This window comes from Equus przewalskii, chromosome 23, assembly GCF_037783145.1.
Source record: "Equus przewalskii isolate Varuska chromosome 23, EquPr2, whole genome shotgun sequence".
Lineage (NCBI taxonomy): Eukaryota > Metazoa > Chordata > Mammalia > Perissodactyla > Equidae > Equus > Equus przewalskii.
Window position 1 is genome coordinate 22406690 of NC_091853.1, and position 22633 is coordinate 22429322.

Below are 22633 nucleotides of genomic sequence, written 5' to 3' on the forward strand. Positions count from 1 at the left end.
GTCTCTTCTACCACAAAAACACACTTCCTCATGATGTCCCCACAAGGTCCCTGGAGGGAAGGGATGTTCCTTTGTGCTCCGAGCTGGGCCTCTGTGTGTGGAAACAGTAGGAACAGGAGCTCACCTGTGACTGAGTCCAAAAGCCAGGGCCAGAGTTTTCTTTTGCCATTTCACCTTATGAAAAAAAATATATATGTATTGACAGACCCTGTAGGATTCCTTTATTTCTGTGACCTGGTCTCTGGTATGCTCACCTCAGCTTCTTTCTGTACCCTGAGTCGAGACTTGGGTTGGCTTCGGGGAGTGTGGTTGGCTGGAAAAGGCAGCGCGGGGCAGTCCAGGACCCACTCCTCCCCTGCTCAGGCTCAAGGTGCCAGCGCTGTCTTGGTCCCTCCCCCTTCCCTCTCACCCTTTAGATCTGGTGTTAAGTTCTACCCACTTCAACTCTTCAATACACCCCCCACCCCGTTCCCCCTGCCCCAGTCCCATCACCGCTCTCCCCAGTCACCCCATTGCCAGTTCCACTCCATCTTCCCCCCCAGCCTTGGAGTCAAGCCCAGCGGTGTTGCTCATTATCATCATTGTGAGTTTGAGCAAGTGACTTCAAGCCTGTCTTTCTATCCATAAAATGATGACAATGTTATCCAAAAGACACATGGTGAGAACTGTGTGAGCCAAAAATTGAGGGAGCAAGCCCTTTGGAAACTGCAAAGCACCATACAATGACCCCCTGCTCTCACGGCTCCCCATCTGGCGAGGTCGCCTGTCCAAATCCTCAGGCCTCCCCTTGCCCACAGGGAACTTCGGTCCTCACCCTGGCAGTCCAGACCTCCCACAATCTGGATCTAACCTTAGTTTCTACTTTTCCCCTTCATGGATCCAGCCAGACAGAATGACTTCCTGCCTCTCAGACATGACCCTTAGTTTCCACTTCCTTGGAATTTTGTCTCCATGCTCTTTCCTCTTCCTAAATGCCTTCTCTCTTATTTTCACATTTATAATCTCTCCCTGTGTTTCAAAGCATAGCAGGATACCAGCTCTTTCATCAAGTAACCTCCACCCCTTCTGAATTCTTAAAATTCTCACGTGGTAACATAATTATTAAGGCTGCAAGTTAAATTCCAGCACATCAGCCTGTGTGCTCAGGAGAGGCACACAGAGCAGGGCAAGTTATGGTCCCAGCCCTTGAGGAGCTTTCTCACTGCCTAGGGAGACAGACATAAATACTGTACAGCAAAGTACCTGGCAACAGAGAAAGGCCTGCAGACTAAGTGCTAAAATGGAAAGGAAGCAGGACTGAGCTGTGCAGGGAGGGTTCCCAGAGGAGGTCAAGGGAAGCAGACCTTGAAAGGTGCCTGGGGTTCTAGCAGGTGGAGAGGCAGAGGGAGGGCTCCAGCCTGGAGGCAGGAGGCACGATGATGCGCCCTGGTTCAGGAAGGGTGAACTGGTATACACCTCAAGGGCAGGACTCCCGCTGGTTCATCTTTGCCTTCTCAGGGCAGGTACCAGCCTCAGGACACTAGCATAGTGAGTGTCCACCCTGGCCTGTGGTGAGTTTCACAGGGCCACTGAACATCAGAGGCACCAGGCTGGTGCTCTGCCCTGGGGAGGGCCTCCCAGCGTCTCCACAGGTAATGCCCGTGGTGTATACTCAGAGCATATTTCTTAAACGAGTGGTAGGCAGCCCATGAAAGGACTCCTGGGTCTCAACTCTGTCAGCAAGGTGCTTCTCCTCTCTGGGCCACAGTTTCCCCAACTGTCGAATGAGGAGACCTCGAAGGCATAAGGGAGCCCTACGGCAAGGGGATGAAGCCCATCCGCTGTGGAGGCGGGGTGCCTGGGTACAAACCTCCAGCTTCCTGAGCGACTTTGGGAAAACAATTAATCTCCCTCAGCCTCAGTTTCCTCCTCTGTAAAGAGAAACAATAATACTGCAAAACCTGATCAGAACACCATCAGGAGGATCCTAAGAATTCAATCGCATAAAACTTGGAGTCTCATTATGGTGGGGATAAAGAAAAGATGGGGAGCTTGGAACCAATCGTGTTTTGTTTGAATTCAATTATTATGAGTTACAGTAGGATTCTTGTGGATTAAATGTGTTCATATATAGATACACACAATATATAAAAACGTGTTAACATATATATGAAATGCTTAACACAGTACGTGTCCCATGAAAGTGACTAATTAGTAGCAGTGAAACAAGAGCTCCCGGCTGGGCTGAAGTGTGGGCTCACCGAGGACAATTCCTGGGCCGGCTGGGAGCACGTAGGGTCAGGCGCTGGCAGTGCCCAGCCCATGCTCCCTGAGGCCTGGAATCCTGCGAACCTGGCACCCCAGCTGTTCCAGGGCCAGTTCTGATCTGCCCAAGGTTGGAGAGCCTGGAAAAAAACCCTGACTCGGGCATTACCTCTGAGCGAGCAAAAAAAATGTTTTTCAAGTTCCCGAGAGATAACAGGAAGAGGATAGAAATGTCAGTTAGAGACCACTCTCCTTCTTTTGTTAAAAATGCTCAGAATCCTGCCTGACTAATATCCCAAGCACTTATACCCCTTTTGGCTTCTATCACAAGGGAAAAGTTAAGCTTCTCTTTGCCCACGGGGGAAAAGGGTATCCAAATAAAGCAGCTCCTACCTCTCCCACCCAGGTGAGAACCCCGGCCTGGCCCTCTCCCCTCCCCAGGCAGGGCCTGCAGAAGATTTGCTAGGACAGGGCTGCCAGCCTCCCCCACTCCCCACCTCTCACTGTGACAGCTGCTTCAGCCATCTGCAGATGCCCCCCACCAGGGGACAGCTCAAGTGGGAGCCTGGGTCCCACATGCATCCTGGAGAAGAGCTGGGAAAGGTTTTCTGCTGCCATCTGGGCGTAGCTCCATTCTGTATCTTATAAGCACAGGTATCAGAGTGGGAGGGGACCCTGCAGAGCCCTCCCTTTTACAGATGAAGAACTGAAGCCAAGAGGGGGCCATGAAGAACTGAAGCCCAGAGAGGGGTTGGCCATGCCTCCCTGTCTGATTCTTCTCTGCCCACTTTGCTGGTTCCTTCTCACCTCCTGATCTCTAAATGTTGGCATGCCTTGGACCTTCCTGCACCACCTTGGGGCCTCACCCAGGCCTGTGGCTTTATGTACCATATATATGTACCTGCTGACAACTCTCAAATGTGGATCTCCAGCCCAGGCTCTCTCTTGAACTCCAGATTCATGCATCTAGCTGCCCACTCATCTCCTCCACTGGGATGTCTAATAGGCATCTCTCTCCTCATGGGTCCAAAACTGAGTTCGTGATCTTTCCTCCTCTCACAGCGTTCTCCATTTGAGTTCATGGCAATTCCACCATTGCTCAAGCCAAAATCCTTGGGGTCACTCTTGGCTTCTGTTTCTCTCGTGCTCACACCCAGTCCATCAGCAAACGCTTCAATGTACATAGGGATTCTGACTACTTCTCTCCATCACCCCCACACCCCCTCCCTGCTCCACAACACCACCAGCCCTTGCCTGGTTTGCAATAGTCTCCTTAACAGTCTCCCGGCTTCCACCCTTGTGCCCTGCAGTCTGTTAGGAACTGACTCAGCAGCCAGACTACCCTGGGAAGATAAAAGTCAGCTGGGGTCCCTCCTCAGCTCAAAGCCCTCCAATGGTGCCCCACCCTGCCCAGGGCAGTAGCCCATGTCACCTCTCCATCTGAGCTCCTAGCACTCCCTCCCTGCCCACTCCACTCCAGCCACAGTGGCCTTAGACACACAAGGCGCTTGCCCACCTTGAGACCTAGGCATCTGCATCTCTTCTGCTGGGGGCACTTCCCCCTAAGTGTCTGCCTGCTCGTCCCTCTCCTCCCCGGTACGGCTTCATTCTATGCCTTTATGCAAATGGCATCTTTCAGTGAGGTCTTCCCTAACCTCCTGCATTAAAATTACACCTCCCTCCGTTTTCTGTCCTCCCTCTTTGTTTTTTCTCCATAACACTTATTACCATCAAACATACTCCATCTTTTATTTATTTATTTAGTTTGTTATTTGTCTCTCCTAACTGGAACGTAAATTCCCTAAGGGTAGAGATTTTTATCTGACACATAGTAAGTGCTCAATAAATGTTTGTTAAATGAATGAATGAGCAGGAGTCGATGCTTCTGGTATGACTGCGTCAACTTTTCCCATGAGCACCACTGCTCTTAGGCAATGAATGGAAGAGCAAGAAAGCACCTCAGATCACCAAGTGCAATTCCTCCTTTAGTTGAGGGACACTGAGGCCTGGCAAGGAGGAGGATATCCCAAAACATCACGAGACACTGTCTTCAGAGCTGGGGCTGGGGCTGGATACCCCTGTCTCTGAAACAGAGCCTGTCCTCTGGGCCCCCTGCCACCCACGGCCAGAGGTCACTCCATTCTGACAGCAATTTCCAGTCTCTTGAGCTTAAAGTTAGAACAAGGAACCTACAGAAAACAAAGAAATGAGGTATGGGGAGTGGGTATTTTTAGCCTCGCTGGTTTCTAAGTGCATACAGACATAGAAAGCTCTATAAGTAGAACTATATATAAGTATCAAATCAGGAAGCAAGTTGAAAGGAGGGTCAGCATTTCTGGGGGTGGCTGAGTGAGCCTGTTGCAACATGGGCAATTTTGAGCCAGAGCGGCTGATTCCAAGGAAACTGACCCTGCTGAGTCATCTGGAAGCCACACACCTCACACTGGGGGCTCAGAAAGAGTCTGAGGAGTTAGATCCTCCTTTTTTTTCTCCTCCTCAATCAGCCAGAAGTACCAGTAAAACTCCAAGGCCCACGAGCCCAGTAACCAACTATGGCTTTTATGGTCAAAATCTCCCCAGTGCCACATTGCTGTCTTTGGGGGCAGATGGGAATTCTGAAGGGCGAGCCTGAGCAGAAGCCGGGAGCATCTGCATCCCCAGTTGACCAGACATCTCCCTGGGCTCTGGTTCCTTTGTCCACCAGCAACTTTCCAAGATCTCAGACCACGCCTAGAAGATAAAGCCTGGGTCAGCCTGAAGCACTTCCTATTGGCCATTCTGTTCAACATATATGATCTCATTTCATATAAGCACTTACTAGGGAGGTACTTTTATAACTGTATCCATTTTACAGTGGGAGAAACTGAGGCCAAGAGTGGGTAAGCAATGTACCCAGGTCTCAGCTTAAGTGGCAGACCCAAGCAGTCCAGCTCCACAGCCCATGCCCTTAGTCATTGGGCTACGCTGCATGGGCTGGAGGGCAGGAAACCTGGGTCACAGTCCAAACTATGTGTGGCCTTCATTCATTCACCAAGTCCTTACTGAACACTGACTATGTAGGGCATTTCTGGGGCTCTGAGATTCGGGATCCAGGGTCGGATGCTGCAAACCTTTGGCTGGACGTTGAACTAAGGGATGAACATGGAGCAAGTTCATACTTTGCTTGTGGACAGTGAACGAGGGCGTCTTGTTCCTCTCATCTGGGGCAACCTGAGGGAAGTATCCTGATTCATGCTGTAGAAATAGGGGCTAGTCCCCCTCTGCAGGGCAGGAGAAGGACCACGCACTGCAGCTGGGGCAGAAATGTGCCCTCGTGTAGCTTGTGTTGCAGTTGGGGGACACAGACAACGAGCACAAACAAACAAATGAGATAAATTAAGATGGTTATAAAGGCTCTAAATAAAATAAAACAGGGTCATGGAACTGTTGTGGGTTGAACTGTGTTCCCCCCAGATTTAAATGTTGAAGTCCTAACTCCGTCAGAATGGGAGCTTACTTGGCCATAGGGTCTTTACTGAGGTAATCAAGTTAAAATGAGATCATTAGGGTGGGCTCTAATCTAATATGACTGGTGTCCTTATACAAAGGGGAAATTTGGAGACAAATGTGTTCAGGGAGAACGCCGTGTGCAGATGAAGAAAGAGATCAGAGTGATGCATCTACAAACAAGGGACACCAAACATTGCCACAAACCACTAGGAGCTGGGATAGAGGCATGGAAAAGAGTTGCCTCACAGCCCTCAGAAGGAGCCAACCCTGCCAACACCTCCAGAACCGTGAGACAATAAATCCCTGTTGTTTACGCCACCCAGCGTGGGGTGCTTTGTTATAGAAGCCCTAACAAATTAACAGGAACAAGGAGTGTCTGGGGAAGACCAGGATTATGTTAGCTAACAGCTCGGGTAAGGTCCAGCTGCAGAGGGATGTCTGGGCTGAGACCTGAATGTTGAGAAGAAGACGGTCATCTGAACAGCTGCAGAAGATCCATGCCCCAGAGATGCAAACAACTTAGCATTTCTGCAGGAGCGATGGAAGGCGTGTGTGGTTGGAGCAGGGAGAGTGGTTCAAGGCGAGGTCAGAGGGAAGACAGAAGCCAGGGCAGGTGGGACATGCTGGGAATTTGGATTTTACGCTAATTGCAACGGGAAACCACTGGAAGGATGATGTGAGACCTGACTTTCCCCTTTAAAAGATCCCTCTGGCTGCTCCGTGGCAAAGGGACTGAGGGTCGGGTAGGTGGAGACCAGTTAGAAAGTGAGGCCCATGTTCAGCTGAGAAATGATGGTGGCTCGGCTGAGAGTGCTGGCAGGAGAGGGGGTTGAGATGGTCGGGTTGACCATAAATTCTGAAGAACCCCAACTGTTGCAGAATCCCAACAGGACTTGCTAGTCGTGGGATGAGAGAAAAAGAGAGGCTTTGAAGATAACCCCTAGGATTTTGGTCTGAGCAACCGAAAGAACAGTGGTGCTTTTCACAGTGGGAGAATGAAGGGAGTAGAGTAGGGAGTTTCTTGAAGAGGAAGCCAGAGAGCCAGCTTCCATCCAAATGAGATTTATAAGATGAGGTCAAACAAAGACTAAAGAGGCATAGTCCCTGTCCTAGAACTCAGAGCCTGAGGGAGACAAACATGGGAACAAATAAGAGCAAGAAGATGTGTGAAGTAGCTGGCTACACACAGCTCCAGGAGTGACTGGGGAAGCTGGACAAAAGCAGAAAGGTTTTTGTTTTGTTTTTTCAAAATAATTTCAGACTTACATAAATGTTGCGAAAATAGTACGAGGAACTGCCGAATACCCTTCACCTAGTTTCCTCAAATGTCAACATCCTATAAATTTACAACACAGTCATCAAAACCAGGAAATTAACATTAACTGCAAACCTCAAATTTCATCCATTGCCCCACTGATGTCCTGGAACCAATCTGGTCCAGGAACCAATCCAGCATCACACATAGCACTTAGTTGTCATGTTTCCTTGGTCTCCCCTAGTCTAGGATAGTTCCTTAATCTTACTTGCTCATGACCTTCATACTTTTGAAGAGTACTAGCCAGTTATTTTGTAGACTGTCCCTCGATTTGGGTTTGGCTGGTGTTTCCCCAGGTTGTGCATTTTGGCAAGAACACCATAGAAGTGATGTTGTACCCGTCTCAGTGTGTCATATCAGGCATGACGTGAAGCCACTATGTTGTATTATTGTTATGTTGATTCGGATCACCTGGGTAAAGTGGCGTCTGCCAGGTTTTTCCACTGTAAAATTACTATTTCCCCCCTTGCAATTAATAAGCATCTCATGGGGAAATACTTTGAGATTACGTAAACATCTGTTTCTCATCACATTTTCACCCACGAATGTTTGTTTCCATCGATGATTCTTAAAATAATTATTACTGTGGATGTTTGCCAAATGGTGGTTTTCTGTTTCCATTGTGCCTTCTAACATTTATTAATTGGAATTTTGCTGTAAGAAAGAGCTGTCCTTTCTCCCTTGTTTATTTATTCAAATATTTATCTATATCAATATAGATTGATTATTTCTTATTTTACCCTTCTTCTATAAGTTATAATCTATTGTGATCATTACTTATTTTGTTGCTCAAATTACCTCAAATTTGGCCCACTGGGAGCCCCTTCAAGTTGGCTCCTGTGTTTAAGAGGAAAGTTTTGAGCTGAGTCATAAATGAGGCATAGGGACTTGTAGGGAGGAAAGAATAAAGAGGCTTCCAGGCCTGAGGGCACCATGGCCTGTACACCTAGCACTCTCTGAGGATGCTCACTGGCCTCTGGGCTGGCTGTTCCTGACCATGAAGGCCAGGAGGATGCAGCCACATGCCTTGCTCAGATGGAGAGACCTCCACTGAAGGTGCCCCACCCCCAGCAAGACTTCCTCAGGGACCAACGCTCTGGGACTACAGCTGCCACAGCTACTTCCAGCACTTGTGCCCTTAACGTATCTGCCAGGATTTGCTCAAGAGGGGCCTTCTACCATACCCACTGACCCCTCCGGCCACTTCCTGCCTGCCACTGCTCTGCCAGATTGGCCATCACCCAGGGCCATTGTGTCCCCACCACTCGACCAGTGACTGGAAGTATTCCCTTGACTTCCCTGCTGAAGGGCTTGTATCAGAGAACGTGGTGAGGCTCTTGGAGCTATAGAGTGACAGAACTACAGGTCCTAGAGACCATCTAGTTGAGACTGGCTATTGTTTTGAGTGGTTTGTCGTTATTTTTTCAATCCAAGGTCTCTGTGAAGGCTTGAGGGAATGCCCAATAGGTAAAGCAGGTAGGAGTGGGCAAAGGGGGCAGGAGAGCGGCAGCTGGATGACCACCAGTCTGGTCCATGCCCTTGTTGACAGGGATGGAGCTGGGCCCCAAAGGGAAAATAACTTATCTGAGGTCACAGGGATGGTGGGTGGTTGGGCAGGACTAGGATCCGGGGTCAGGAATCCTCATGTTCTCCTCACCATGGCACATTCCCAATCCACTCTGCTTTTTATCAGCTCCTGAGGAGGCCACAGTCTGGGTTCGGTCATCCATTTCCCTTGTTCCCCATGACGGCAGAGAGACCGAGGCGAGTCTTCTGGCCCCTTTCTGGGGCAGAGCCTCTGGGCACACAGGGAAGGGAAGCTATCCTAGGTCAGTTAGCAAGTGCAAGGCTGAGGTCAGGTCCAGGCTCACTTTTTGACCTCTCCTTGCTGAAGGCCCATGACTTCACCCAGACCCAGAGCTAAAGGGAGAGAATCCGGCCACCCTTTTTTCCTTGGCGCCTCCCTCTTCTTTCAATTCAGGATTGGAAACAGGGCCCATTTTTTCCTTTTTTTTAATTTCAAATTAGGCTTAAAGATAGGTTAAACATTCACATGATTCAAAATTCAAGAATTACAGATGTTGCGCTGGAAGAAGTCTGCTTTCCGACTCTGTCCTCTGGACATCCCCTCCCCAGAGGCAATTTTCATGGTTCGATCTTGCATAGCTTTCCAGAGATAGTCTACGTCACGTTTCTGTAAAGGGCCAAAGAGTAAATATTTTCGGCTTTGCAGGCCACAAGGCCTCTTTCCCACTGCTCATCTCCGCCATTGTAGTGGGAAAGCAGACATAGATGATACATGAACGAATAAACGTGGCTGTGATCCAATACAATTTTATTTATGGACACTGAAATTTGAATGTCACATAATTTTCACACATCCCAAAATACTATTCTTCATTTTTTCCCAAACATTTAAAAATGTGAAAACCATGCTTACCTCACAGGCTGCACAGAAACATAGTATCTTGATGTACGGATAAACCACAGTGTATTTAAACAATGTCCTGCTGATGGACTTTTAGCCTGGTTCCAGTCCTTTGCCATCACACATGATACTGCAGTGAATAAGCTTGCCCATACGTCACATGCAGGTGATATATCCATAGGATAAATTTGGGGATGAGTGTGATCAAATCTGAACAGCTTTTCTTCTCCTCCCAGGCTCCTCCACCTCCTTTCTCATCTCTTTACAATCTTCATCTTGCTCCCTCAGTACCAATCAGTTAACATCCCAGGTACTGAGAGCTCCCTAGCACCAGCCCTGGCCTGTCTCAGAAGAGATCCTCGAACCCCACCTGTCTGTTCCCGCAGCCCTGCCCCAGGCCAGGCCCTCAAATATTTCTTGGACTCCAGTCTCCTAATGGGTCCTCTGCCTTTACTCTGTCCCTGCTCCAGCTCTTCCTCAGGGAGGCCCCAGAGGAATGCATCAGAGTCACAAGTCTAATTCTGATGGCCCCCCTGCTCATTTCACAGATCTGTACAAGGAAAACCACACCCCTTAGAGTGGTGTTTAAGACCCCCACTCTGCCATAGTCTGATCTCTTCCTACCATGGCCTAGTGACTAAGAGAGTGGACCCTGGAGCCTAATTGGACTGAATCTTAGCTCTGCTCAGAGGCTTGATATTGGGCAAAGAAACATTTCCTTGGTGAAAGCTTAGTTTCCTGACCTGTAAAATGGGCAGAATAAGTCCTCACCTTATAGGGTTGTTGTGAATTAATTCACAGAAAACACTTACAACAGTAGCTGGCACGTATTACAGGCCCAGTGCATGATGGCCATCATTATTTTTCTTTTTAAACTCAATCATAGCTTTATCTCCCACACTCAGCACGCAAGTTTCACTCCCTCAGGCTCCCAACACTACAGCCCTACTAGATTGTGACCATTTTGGAATCACTCCATGCCCAGTGACTGTGCTGGGTCCTTTTCCCGCTGCTCCTTCAGGCTGGGCAAGCCCGCTGTTGAAATACCACTTATCCTCCAGAGCTCAGCTCAGAAGCAGCTTCCCTTCGAAGCCTCAGTCTCCTCCTCCTTCTGTTTCTCCATCCCTCCCTACTTCTGTGCTTGCCTTTCCACAATCTCCTACACTCATATGGGAATCATACACGCTTGTGCCGTCCCCCAAGGGGACTGTCAACTCCCTGGAGGACCAGGTCTGGGTCTCCCCATCTCTGAGCTCCGCCCAGCACTTAGCACAGACACTTCCATATGGAAAGTGCACAGTAACGCCTTTAAGTTTAGCTGCAGACTTGGGCTCGTTGGGGATGCAGAATGCAGACATGTGAAGAAGTAATTATGCTGCCCAAGGTAGGAATCATTACTTCTACATCGTCTAGAACTCATACACTTATAAAGAGGATGGACTAAGTTTTCCCCAAACCTCAGAGGTGGGTTGGATGTCTGCTGGCCTCTGCTCATCCACTCCCTACCACACTGCCTTTGAGTTAACAAATCACCACAAGTCCTGCGAACAGTTTCTGCTTCATAATCAGCATTCATTTGTCTTTCATTCCTTCTATAAGACAAGCACCAGGTGATGGAGAACCAACTTAAGTGCGGGCGGGGACACACTATGTGAATCAGAAACTTTCTGGTCCTCATATATGGGGTTCCAAAAAGTCTATATTGTTAGGCTACTTGGCTTATGACCAAAATCTCCCTGAATACAGTTGCGACTACATGTGTGACTAGAGCTCAGAGAAGAGGGCAGGCCATCAACCCACATATCCATAGGGACTACGTTGGGTTACATGTCATAAAAATCTTAAATAACTGGTTTCTTCTTCCTTCACGTAACATAAATGCTGAAGTCTGATGGATCATGACTTCAGTGTCTCAGGCTCCTTCTACTCTTTTGCTCTGCCATACTTAGGATGTGACTTCCATGTTCAAGGTTGCCATATGATTATGACGTGGCCACTGTGGCTCCAGATATCACATTCACATTCCAGACAAGAAAAAGGGGAAAGAGGGTAAGGGCGGAAAGGGCACAGTTGAGTCAGCCTCCTTTAAAGAGCTTTCTCAGAAGCCCCTCCCACCAACTGACATTTACATCTCATTGGCCATACCTGTGACCCCTGACCACCCTAACTGCAAAGGGATTTGGGAAATGTAGTTTCTTAACTGGGCACATTGCTGTCCCAAAATAAAATTGGGAATTTGCTAGGAAAGAAAAAGAGGGAAGTAAGGATGGGCTGGGTAGTTAGCTGTCTCTGCCACAATTGGGATAATCAAGGAAGCCTTCATGGAAGAAATGGGCCACAGTAGGATCAGATGAGGACTTACCACAGGCGGGCACTTTATTAAGTACCGGTGGGGGAGGGGAGGCTTCTCCTGCTGTCCTCACACGGGAGGCAGCAGTTCCAGTTTCCATTTTGGAGATAAGGAAAACGAAACCTAAAGCCATTCGATAACTCGCTCAGGGTCACACAGATAGTAAACGACAGTATAGAGTCAAACTCCGGAATCCAGCAGGCTCGCTTCTCCCTACCAGGCTCCCCTCCCCTGTCTCGGTGTGCGGATGTAGAGAGGGGGGAAAGACCAAAGGTTCAGAGATGGGGACGCTCCCCGGGTGTTTCCAGAACAGAACCCTGACGGGCTCAGAAGGAGAAGGGAATGCAGATTCCCAGATTGCTCCAAGTGGGAATTTTTGAACAGAGATATCTTAGTTACTTACGGGTTAATTCCCAGAAGGACTTAATCTGTTTTATACTTTTTAAAAAAGCGTTAACATGAAACAAAAGTCAAAAACCAAATAGAAAACTGAGGAGATATGTTTGGGGGTTGAAAGCACCTTTTGCTGGGGACCCCCGGACAGGGCAAGGGAGAGGGTGGCAGGCTGACGCCAGGCTGGGAGGACGAGGCGGGCAGGGGAGCAGGTGGGTCTGTCTGCTCCCGACCAAGTCCCTCCTGCTCTGGGCAGCAGCCAGCAGTCTGCCACCTGTCAGGAGCTGGGCGGAGGCGGGACGTGTGAGGAGCGTGGCTGGGCTGCTCAGAGTCCTGGGAACATTCTCGCCTTGGGCCGTGTGACCAGCAGCCAAGCTCCGGTACCCTCTGCCTGGGGTCACATTCCTGCCCTCGGGTCCCCTGCGTGGCTCAACAAATGGAAAGGGAACTTGACTCCCCCTCTCTCACAGGGGTGTCCCTAGACCAGGGAAATCCTAGGGCCTCGGGTTTCACCCCAGGTTTGGCAGCTCAAGGGTCAGAGCGTTCCCAGGGCGCCGGGACAGCGGCTGTGGCTGAGCGCCCTCTCTAGGCAGAACCTGGGATTGCCGTTCCCTGCTAATTTCACGAACAGTTATTATTGCTATCGTCATTGCTGCCTGGTAGATGAAGGCGCCATTACCTAAAATCTGGAATATAGAAGGAGGGGCAGTTTGGTGAGAGCGGCTGGAGATAGTCAGTTATTGCTGTTTCAAAGAGAAGATGGAGTGCGTCCCTGACCTCAATCAGTTAACGCATAGAATGATTGAAAACGGGAAATAGAACAAACCATATTCCAACCATGTATGGATTTACCAGTAAACGGGGGTCTAAGCCCCCATGACATAGCAGGATTCTAAACTCTCTGACAAATATATGAGAAGTAGAGTAAAAACCCAGCTAATCCAACCATTGGGAAATTGTGGCAGGTGAATTTTCAGGATATCTGAAAATTTGCCAGCCCCACACACTTTAAGCATGTTTTTACAAAATGTTAAATATTTTGCATGAAAATATTGTGTGTGTGTGAGTGAGAGAGAAAGAGAGGAAAATTGGCTGTGAGCTAACATCTGCCAATCCTCCTCTTTTTGCTTGAGGAAAATTGTTAGTGAGCTAACATCTGTGCCAATCTTCCTCTATTTTATGTGGGATGCCACCACAGCATGGCTTGAGGAGCAGTGCTAGGTCCACACCCCGATCTGAACCCAGACCGCCAAAGCAAAGCACGTGAACTTAACCACTACCCCACCCGGCCAGCCCACGAATAGTTTTTAAACGCGCGCTACACTCATCCCTGGCTTCTTAGAGGCTGTTGTGTTCATTGTGAACATGGTCATTCTGCTGTCTTGTGATGTGAGGATGACCCTGGAGTCTGTGGGGTGGGATGGCTGTTTGCTTCACGTTAAATGATCCCCAGGGGCTATTTTGTTTTGACATCTGCTTTGTCCGTTTGCTAGGTATCCCCTCGCTGGCAGGCTTTCCTGTGTTGATTTTCCCTGCTCTTTTAAAGCCATCCTTCACTTTATTGCTTCTGATCTGCTCTAAGTTTGGAGACCAGACATAAAAGGTTCATCTTTTATAGCCCATCTTAACCCCAAAAGGAATTAATAGGATTATTAAAATTTATCAAATACTACTCAGCCATAAAAAATGACAAGATCGTCCCATTCACAACAACATGCATGGACCTTGAGGGTATTATGCTAATGGTGTAAACTATCATAACCTCAATAAAAAAATTTTTTTTTAATTTATCAAGTACCTACTATGTGCTGGGCATTTTACCAGCTGTTTTGCAACCAATATTTCATTTTTCAGAAAAACTCTGTGAGTTGGGAATTTTTATTTCCATTGTATAGATGTATAAAATGGTGCTCAGAGTATTTAAGCAACTCGCCCAAGGTCACACAGCTGCTAGTGAGTGGCAGGGCTAGAATTCAGGTGCAGTGTGTCTAGCACAGGGACCACTGATGCTTTTCCTTCTATGCTTCACTGCTCTGGGTTTGTGGTAAATTGCATGCTGTTCCCCATTGCTTGTTACTGCATTGGGCTGTAATAGTTTTATCTACCTAAATAGAACGTAAGCCCCTTGAGGGCGGTGACCTGGCTGCCCATTTCTGTATTGTCCACACCATTACCCAGTGCCAGCACTCCAGGTGGCCCACAGTTGCTTTTCAAAGAGTGAGAGCCTGGAAGAATGGGGGCAAGAGAACGGAGTGGGTCATTGTCCCTCTACCCCAACACCTCCTACCTCCCTGCTACCTGAAACCTCCAACTTGCCACCAGGCCTTTGCTCAGCATTTACTGAGCAGAATGCTTTGTCTGCACAACGCCCAGACCTTCCCTTAGTTTAAACCAGCATCTGCCGAAGCACCCCAACGTGGGCCACTCTGGGTTGGGATGCAGGAACGGCCAGCTCAGGCACTCTGCCTCTCCCTGGGGACCAACATGGAGTCCAAGCCCGGAGGAGACACCACAGGGACATAGCAGCCCAGAAGGGGAAGGCTGGTGTTGGTTCCAGGATTTTTGCTAGAGAAATTCTCAAGCAGGTGCCTCTGAGGAAACTCTTTCATACAGAGCTGCTTTCCTGAAAGGAGAGTGGCTGAGATTCCAGTGGACCCGACTTTCCGGCCAAAGTAAAAAAGCAGGCCATCATCCCAGCAGGGCCTGATTCTGCTAAATAATGCTTGCTCTGAATCTTCACTCTCTGACCAAAACTTTGGGCAGATCTGTGCCATCACATGACTTACAGATTTCATCGTGACAAGACAGTTTCTGTTTGTGTTTTGGTTCTCTATCAGAAACACTGAGCTCAGCGGGGAACCTCCCTCTCCCGCATGTGACCAGGGCACACAGGCCGCGTCACGTAACACAGTTGCTTGAGAGCCGAGTATTTCTCTGGGTGACATCACACCCTTGCTGATTGCCCAGGTGTTTCACGGCCTCCTAGGGCTGACATGGAATTTGCATCATTTCCGCTACTTGGCTCTTGATTTGTTTGTCTTTGGTTAACAGTAAATCTGGATTGGGGTTGAGGGAAGTTGTTGAGACAACCAGACAGCAAACACATCCCACAGAGAGCTTGGCAGGACTTGGACCTGGGGCTCCTGGCCCATCTCCCACTGCAGGAGCCATCTCAGGTCTTCTGGGCTCAGACCTGAGGCAGAGAGATTGCTCATCCAGCCCCTCTTGCATCGCTCCCAGGACTTACTTCAGATTCCGAACCTCTTTGGACCAGCCTTGAAGGCCCAGGGCCAGGCACTACTGAGCCTTGTGATTTTATGTGCCTCTTTCCTCATTTCCCCTCTTCAGAGGAGCCCGCGCTGGAAGACTGTGGATTCTCCTCCTTCCCTCTGCTCTGGCCACTTGTCTGGAGTCAGAGCTCACTCTTCCCACCCTACCATGCACCTTGGGACTCTGCAGACATCCCTCACCCATTTCCATCACCTTGTGGGAGAGGAGACCAAGGCTGACTTCTCAACCCACTCCAGTCACCCACCACTTCCCAGCACACCTTCCCCTCTCTGGCCTCAGTTTGCCCATCTGCCAAGGAGTTCTCCCACCTGGGAGCATGAGGCCCATTCTCCCGACTGCAGGATGAATACTAGGACCAGCTGGGTTTGCGAAAGGGCACATTACCCCATTGCTCCAGAAGTTCTCTAACTGGAACGTGCATCAGAATTCACTGGGGGGCTGGGATAACACAAGGAGCTGCTCTTCCCCTCCATGACCAGGGTTCCTGATTCGGCAGGTCTGGGGGGGGCGGGGGGGGGTCAGAGAATTTGCATGTCTAACAAGTTTTCAGGTGAGGCTGATGCGGCCGGCCGGTTCAGGGACCACACTTGGAGAACCACTGCTCTAAATCACACAGCTCCTGGACACAGCTCCAGAGTCACCCAAAAGGAGTGAGATACCATATGTGTGGAAGGTAGCTCAGACTGGCTCTGGGAAGTTGGTAGGTTGAAATCAGCCACGATGGGAGTATTCACACCCCAGAAATCAGCAAACACTATAAACCAGAGCTTTTTTCCCCAGAGAGCTGGTTGTTAAACATTTACCAGCACACCACTGCCTAGGAAGGCAGCCTGTCTTCCTCTGTCCTAAGACTGGAGTGTTGTGTCTCAGAAACTGGACAGGAAAGCTCAATCAGAATTCTCTGTGCCTCCGTTTCCTTGTCTGTAAGTTGAAGATAATAATAGCATCTACCTCACTGGGCCACAAGAATTGAGTAAGAAAATACATGTGAATCACTTAGCAAAATACCCAGCATAGAGTAAGTGCTCAAAAATATTAGCTATTCTCTTTAAAATCCTTTGGATTGTAGGGATCTGTGTGTTTTCTTCCTGCTGGATTATAAAGTTCTATATAGCTGTACGCCCAGGAGGGGTGGAGACCATGCCATACTGAGCTTGACAGCTTTGGGATATCTGCTAGTACACAGTTCTCCTTCTCTGGGGATGCCTCAGCCCCTGGGTTTGTACATGTGACACGCTGGCCATAGCAGCTTATGCTAGATGCTCTGGGGCTCTCAGAGTCTCTCTCCTGGGAACTTGGACCTGGAAACCAGAGCTGGCCTGTGACTCACCACCTCAAAGTCAGTGGGGCAAGCAGGCTCTGGCAGCAGCCAGAGAGCCCGAGGAAGGGCTGCAAAGAGAAGGGATGGAGCAGATGGGCAGAGGCAGGCATGGGAAGGAGACAGAGAAGGAGTCTTGAGAACATCCTGCCTCTGAATCAGGGCTCCTCTGAAAGTTCCACTGTCCTGCCATGGGCCTGCATCCTCATAAGTAATGTCCCCTTTGGCTTAAGTCGGACCAAGGTGGCTTAGAGTCCCAGCTTATCCACTTACTCCCCTCTTTGTAGATCCCCGCCTCCCCAAGCACAGGCAAGGGTTCCAGTGCCGGCTCCGCCCTGCTTGCTGTGGGCCTTGGGCAGGTCTCTAGGCCGCTCTTCTTCAGTCTACTCATTGACTGCGAACTTGGGTGGGAGCAAGCCTCCTTCTGAATTTTCCCCATTATATGAATAGAAATAAATATTTCCAACATTGGCTACTCAATGTCGTCATCCCTTGCTTAACACGCTTCAGCAGCTCCTGTTGCTCTTGGATTGAGTCCAGTCTCTTTCATGGACTGGAGGCACTGCATGGTCTCCCTTTGCCCCTGTCCAGCCTCCACTCCCTCCTCTTCCCACTGACACACCACTCAGCCATACAGACTGCCTGGCACTTCCCTGGACCCTGTGTTCTCTCTGGCTTCTCTCTGCGCAGCATACAATTTCCCCAAGGCCACAGCCAACTACCAACCGTTCTTCAGCCCTCTCCTGGGCCGGGGCTTCCCCTGGGCCACTTTCCCTGACACGGCCCTCATTGCCCACTCTGTGCCTTGCAGCCTGTACATCTCTCTATCCTCACAGCACTTCTAATGGCCCACTTGTACCCACGTCCTCTGCTGCACCACAAGTTCCCCAGAGCAGGCACTGTGTGCCGGCCCCCTTGTCTCCCCAGAGCCCACACTGAAAGTGCTCAGTGAACGGTTAAAACAATGCTGTGGCCTGAGGAAGGTGGGCTCCAGAAGACCCCCACATTCACCGACTCCAGGGGCCATCACCACTATCCACGGTGACCGCTGGGGAATCCAGTTTTCCAGAGGGAGGAAAGGCAGGGGAAGGGGGGACGACAGCCTCCAGATGGGTCAGGTAGAGGCTATTGATGAGTTTGCAGCTGGGCAATTAGATACAGAGCTCTCAGGAACGAGGTCACGTGAGGTGCAGTGGACGAAAGTGCAGGATCTGGAGGGGAAGAGAGGAGGAAAATGAGCCCTGGGCATTGAGCAGGGCTGAGGGGACCCTCTTCTAAACCCTGTGCTCATGCCATCCATGTTCCCAGGAGGCACTGAGCCCCAGGGGCTCATGGACTTGCCTGTGGCTAGGCCATGCGATGGACACATGTGCCTAACCTGAAGGACGTCCTGTGTGGCCTGACCTAAAGAAAGCTGTTGGGCAAAGTGATGTCAAATAAAATTCTCCAGGTGTTTCCCTGCCTTAGTCAATTCGCTAAAGCCCCTCTTCAAAGCCAGCCCTGCTCAGAAGAGGCTGTGGAGAGGGAGTGGTCACGGTGCCCAGTGCCAGATGAGACATCACGAGGCTGTTGGATTCACTCACAAACATACACACACACACACACACAGTAGGCTCCAGGCAGGCTCCTCTGTGAGGCCAGCCTGAGAAACAGGTAGATCCACCTCCCTTGGGCACAGGTCCCAGGGTCATGAAACCATCACAGCACTGCTCCAGCTCATGGACATCATTCCTCCATTGCCGCATAGTAGGGCTACAATTTCTCCCACAGTGTGCAAATCCTAATTTTTCTAACCTCCAGGGAATCCTCCCAACCAGCTGGGCTAAATGCGGAAGCTGGGCTTCTGGTCTGTCAAATCCCCAGCCCAGGAAGTCGATGGTCTGAGCTTTCCTTGTAATCTGTGATGTATTTTCAGAGCTGCCCAAGAAAGATTTCATCAGTTAGACTTTAGGACTTTAATAGATGATCCTACTAAAATAAACAAGAAGCTAAGAGAATTTAGAGGAAGCCTACATTCACCTGCCTTCCCTAGCAACATGAGAAATAGTTTTACCCCTAAGAAGCTTATAATCTAGGTGGGGAAAGAAAATAAATGTGCATTTAAAAAAAAAACAAGTGCAAAGAATAATTAAATATTAAACGATGTGATGCTTGCTGATTGCAACAGGACTGTAATGTGGCTCAGAGAGTCAGTTCTGCGTCAGAGAATTCACTGAGAAGGAGAGGGGGCGGCCCAGAGCTGGGTCCGCTGCGTGGGAGGATTTGGATCAGTGGAGAAAAGAAGGGAGGGGTTCCAGGCAAGGGGAATTGCATGAGTAATTGTCTGTAGAGTATGCAGGACAGGAGGGACTGGACTAACCAGAGATTGTATGTTAAATGCAGGAAGATCAGATTGGAGAGAAGGAGAGGGTGTGAGGGGAGGTGGGGGTGGGGGCAGCTATGAAGTCGCTGCACACCCAGCTCCAGGAATTTGGGATGAAGGGAATGATGGAAGGAAGGCATGGTGAGGGACGGGGAGGCATCGGAGGGCTGCTGCGGAGGGAGCTGAGGAAATTTCCAGCAATTGCTGATCACCAGCAGGCGTGGCAGGCTGAGTCTTCCTGTGGGGTGGCTGACTTGAGAGCTAAGGGAGCCACTCGTCCCTCCTGGTCCTGTATCCTGGGGCGGCAGAAGGGACTCCATCGGCCCTGCTGATCAAAGGGACAGACAGAGACAGGTCACCCATTCCTCTATGTCCCAGGGGTAGCCAAACTGTCACAGGCCCTAGGGAGCCACTGCAGGGCTTTGCACGGGGAATGACAGGATTCAGCACTTCAACAAACCTTTTAGGCGTAGCTAGTAGGTGCGAAAAACCACAGGGAAACAGAAATGAGGGAGGCAGCCTTCCTGCACCCCGGAGACCCACAGTTTAGGGGAAGAAAACAGACATGGTTCACGGCACTGATGGAAGGCGAGTGCTATGCACGTTCCAGGCTGGGGAGGAAGGGGTGGGGGGGGCGGTTTAACCCTGACTGAGAGGACTGGAGAAGGCACCTCTGAGGAGCCCGTGGAGTTTGCACCACCTCAGAGAATGAGTAAGTCTGCCAAGCAGAAAAGATGGGCAAGAGGCTAGACTAGGGAGGAAGAAGATTCCTGGGAGAGCAACGGGAGCTTAGGCACAGAGGCTGCCCAGCTTGTGATGTGCTCACAAGGATCTTCACGAGGGTGCAAGGTCGAGAAGCCGGGGTGGTCCCGGCATGTGAAGGAGGCTGAGGACAGAGGTGGGAGGTCCAGGCAGATGCTGAGCGCAAGTTGGGAAGATGTCGGGAGAAAGAAGGGCTGAGAAGGTGGATGCAGGGATTTACTCAGCATTCACAAGTCACCTTGCTTGATCTAGATGTTGGGGCACAAAGAGGAATCCAACAGGACGTGCACTAGTGGTTCGCAGGCCGGTGGAGGACGCTGGAAACAGGAACTTCTGCTCAGTGTGGAAGACGCTGAAGTCCTGTGGGAGCACAGAGGTGGGAGTGATGAACTCTGCCCTGGACCTGGGGGACGGGGTGGGGCTGAGAAGACATTTGAGCCCAGCTTGGGGAGGGTGGGAATTCCCTGGGTTGTGGGCAGAGGAGGTTTCAGGGAGAGAAGTCAGCATGAAGAAGGTGGTGATGCAAGAAAAGGGCAAGACACAGAGACAGCAGAGTGATGTGGCCAGAGCTGCGGGCTATGTGTGTGTGTGTGTCAGAGAGAGAGAGAGAGAGAGTGTGCTGGGATGATGTCCCTCTTCTGCAGTGAGGAGCATCAGGGGCTCTGAGCAGGAGCACCGTGCCCAGAGCTGAGTGTTGGAACGTGAATTCTGACCCCTGCATGGAGGACGACGAGGGAACAGAGCCAGGAGGCAGGGACAAGTTAGGAGATTGGTGCAATCGTCCACAAGAGCACCAGGCCTGTTGACAGGCAAGGATGGGGACGCCGGCAGAAGCCATTCCTGGGCCACCGTCAACAGGCCTTGCTCACCTGTGGGATGGGACGGATACCAGGGAGGAACTGAGAGCGGCAACCAGGTTTCCCGGCTTTATGACTGGGTGGGCCATGAACCAAGAGAGGAAATTTAAGAAGATAAGTAGGTCTGTGGGGGCAGGAGGTGAGTCCTGTCTCAGACATTTTGAGTCTGAAATGCTTGGGGCGATGCCCAACAAGAAGTTTAAAATGCCAGAAATTAGGGCAGAGGTCAAGACCCCGAGGAGGACTGATGCTTGAGGTGTAGGTTTAAAAACTTGGGAAGAAGCATGAGTGAAACTAAGAGAACATCTAGGAGGTGGCTACAGTGGTGGCGTGCAAGATGGCCTGGGGTGGTGGCTGTGGAGGAGGGCCTCATGTGAGGGACTCTCGTGGAAGGAGGTTGTTTGGATGTCAGCAACAGTGTGGATATGGAGAATGGTTTTAAACCCAGAATAACGTTGGCGCTTTAGGGAAGAGGGGACTCTTGGTGCCTGGAGGAAGAAGATGAGTTTGGATGTGAGCCTATTTGATCTTAGGGGAGGGTGGGACCTCCACGCCAGGATGTCCAAGTGGAGAGCCCGACACAGAGGGTGCCTCATATGCACTGAAAAAGCGACAGAGAGGGCTGGAGAAGCGCAGAGCAGCAGACAGAGAAGGCAGAGACGGCCGAGCCTGTAAGAGAATCCTGTCCCCTGGGCCCACCTGTCACTCATGACCCCTCGAGTGCAAGTGAGCAAGCACAGTGTCACACTCAGTTTGCGCTTGCTGGGAATGGAGAATTCTGGTTCATTCCACCAAACCCATCCCCTCCCCAAACCCGCCCCTGCTTCCACCTCCCTCACTATTTCCCAGTGATTTGTGCTGTGTGCTGGGACCTAACAGGACTGTCCAGGTGTGTGTCCGGCCCCCAGTAGATCAGGAGCTCTCTGAGCGTGAGGACCTGTTCGCCACACTGTCCAAGACACGGCCTTTGTGTGCCAGGTGCAAGCAGACCATGTGAACTCAGCCTCCCAGGCAGACAGGGGTGCTGGAGATCCCATTTCTTCCCGACAGGAATTGGGCCAGATCCCACAGGCACAGACTTATGTCTGTCCCAGACTTCCTGGTGTGGAACAGGTCATGCAATCCAGGTGGCTGTGTGGCTCCCCTTGGCTATTTACCTGATCGTCTCCAAACAGGTGAGACGCCCAGGATTCAAGGTGAAAGGGCAGAAAAGGGTTGTTTTTATCCAGACCTGCTCAGTCTTCCTGTCCCAGAGGCCTCGTGTTATCAAATGTTTTCTAGTTCCTATGGTGACCAAATCACAGAGCCAGGGTTTGTTATTGTTCCGGGGAAAAAGGGAAGGGCCACAGTGTGAGGACTGACGTCCGTCCACCGTCCATCAGCCAGGCAGCTGAGTCATTGCCATGGTCTGGCAAGTCCATGGAGCTACTTCCCTGTGGTCTGAGGCTCCCACTGGCCTTGCCTCTTGGGCAAGAGGCTGGTCCCCCATCCATGTCTGTCAGCAAGCACGGTAACATGGCACCCCTGGGCACTGCAGGCAGCTGGCAGGGTGAGAAGGCAAGTTCCCGAAGGGGCACAGTCCTGCCTCAGGGAATGAGAGCTTATGGGGGGCACATCCCCTGTCCTTTCAGAGCTCACATGTACATTCACAGAGTTTCTAGGGCCACCTGGCAATTGGCTTATGCTATGACCTCGACCAAGTCACTTGACCTCTCTGAGCCTCAGTCTCCTTCTGTACAAAACGGGGAAACTGGTACTTTCTCATCAGCTTGTCATGGGAGAGAAATGGGATTGTGTTAATAAAGTGCACCACGCCTGGCTTTC

The 22633-nt window shown here is 50.4% G+C and overlaps 1 long non-coding RNA gene across 2 annotated transcripts; it reads right to left on the reverse strand.

Annotated features, from left to right (window-relative positions):
• Positions 1 to 18770: 18770 nt before the first annotated feature.
• LOC139078867 (uncharacterized) lies at positions 18771 to 22324 on the reverse strand. Of its 2 annotated transcripts, none has more exons than XR_011532018.1 (3): positions 21967 to 22321; positions 20191 to 20312; positions 18771 to 19515 (listed from the first exon to the last, which is right to left on the reverse strand). It is a non-coding gene; the product is annotated as an uncharacterized lncRNA (long non-coding RNA). The 2 variants fall into 2 exon arrangements; XR_011532019.1 differs by having other exon boundaries at positions 18780 to 19518; positions 21967 to 22324.
• Positions 22325 to 22633: the final 309 nt, after the last annotated feature.